Genomic DNA, 1,851 nt, shown 5'->3' with positions numbered 1-1,851 from the left:
CCAAACAAAAGAGCCCATTCCTAGGTATCTATGAAAATTCTGGTCACTAGATATGGCCTGGGTCACTCCTTCAGTTAAAGTTTATGGGGATTTTTTATTTTTTTGCCTGTTTTATTATCCACTAGGTGAAAATTATAATCCAAATGCTAGAAAAGTAGCATACTGCTTTTCGACATTCATTTCCATAGCGCAATTGCTGTGGGGCTGGTTATGTTCCAAAGTCTAACACATAGGATTAGAGGTTAGAGAATTGTTGTGTCCTTTACAAAAGTTATTCCATATTTTACCAAAATGAAATTATGTAAAGTACAGTTGTTCTATTTCATACTGTTATCAGAAATCTCTGTGTAATCCAATATAAATGTAATCCAGATGACTGTGATTCAGTGCAAACCTAAAGCCGTTCCGGAGAATTCTAGAAAAACATTTACACTGAGTATAGAGTTTGGCTGCATGCAGGAAGGAAGTCTGTGGTATTTACCACAAGCTGGTGTAGCCACCAAATAACTTAAGAGTCTGAAATGAAATGAAACCAGTATGGCTACACCCTAACACACTTTGATGGTATAAGTGTTAGACTTAATGTTCCGTTTAAAAAAAAAAATACTTTTGTCAGCATATTAAACAGCACGTCCGGACATTTGTCTGAGTGCATTAAAGGAATAATTCACAAAAATTGTTTATTTACTCACCCTCATGCCATCCCAGATGTGTATAGCTCTTTTTCTTCTGCTGATCACAGACAAAGATTTTTTTATATATATATATTTCAGCTCTGTTGGTCAATTCAATGCAATGAATGGTGGCCAGAACTTTGAATCTCCAAAAAGCACACAAAGGCAGCATAAAAGTAATCCAAAGGGCTCCAGTGGTTTAATCCATGTCTATAGAAGTGATACAGTAGTTGCGGGTGAGAAACAGATCAGTATTTAAGTCCTTTTTTACTATAAATTCTCCTCCCTGCCCAGTAGGTGGCGATATGCATGAAGAATGTGAATTGACAAAAACAAAAGAAGAAGAATGTGGAAGTGAAAGTGGACATTTACAGTGAAAAGGGACTTACATTATATCACTTCTAAAGCTATGGATTTAAACACTGGATTCATATAGATTACTTTTAAATGGCCTTAATGTGTTTTTTTGAGCTTCAAAGTTCTGGCCACCATTCACTTGCATTAAAAGGACCAACATAGCCAAGATATTCTTCTAAAAAACACTGCGTTATTCGTTTTGTTATCGCAACTACGCCTTGTATTCAGCAGAAGAAAGAAAGTCATACACATCTGGGATGGAATGAGGGTGAATAAATGATGAGAGAATTTTTCCTTTTTTGTGAACTATCCCTTTAAAGAAATCAGAATGGTGATAAAAACATTCGTAAGCCCCGGTAGTCCACCATGACGTTTGGCTACTGTATGGCTTTAGAAGACTTGGAATATAGCGCAAGAGTTGCATTGACTAATTATATGGTGATTGTTTCTCCTTTTTAGTGTTTGACAGCCCCAATTGTCATCCACTTTCATTGTACAGAAAAGAGCAAAGACAATGCTTTTGTGCTTCAGAGAAGAAGAAGAAAATCATGTGTTTGGAGCAACATGAGGATGAGTAAATGATGACAGAATGCTTATTCACTTCATATTTACACACAAGAGAGTATTTCCTGGATGAGGAATAAAGGGTTCTCTTTTTAAAATGCACAGTTCTACACCTGGAAATTTGTCATCACTTATGTATTTTATCATTTGGCCAATCGTTGTCTTCATTGCATCATGCCGTTGCATTATTGCAACAGAGGCAGTACCACATTCAATGCAGCGTCAATCTAGCTTTGCAATGCCCCCTGCCTTGGTT

The sequence above is a fragment of the Xyrauchen texanus genome, chromosome 13, assembly GCF_025860055.1.
Source record: "Xyrauchen texanus isolate HMW12.3.18 chromosome 13, RBS_HiC_50CHRs, whole genome shotgun sequence".
NCBI lineage: Eukaryota > Metazoa > Chordata > Actinopteri > Cypriniformes > Catostomidae > Xyrauchen > Xyrauchen texanus.
This window is presented reverse-complemented; position numbering follows the sequence as displayed.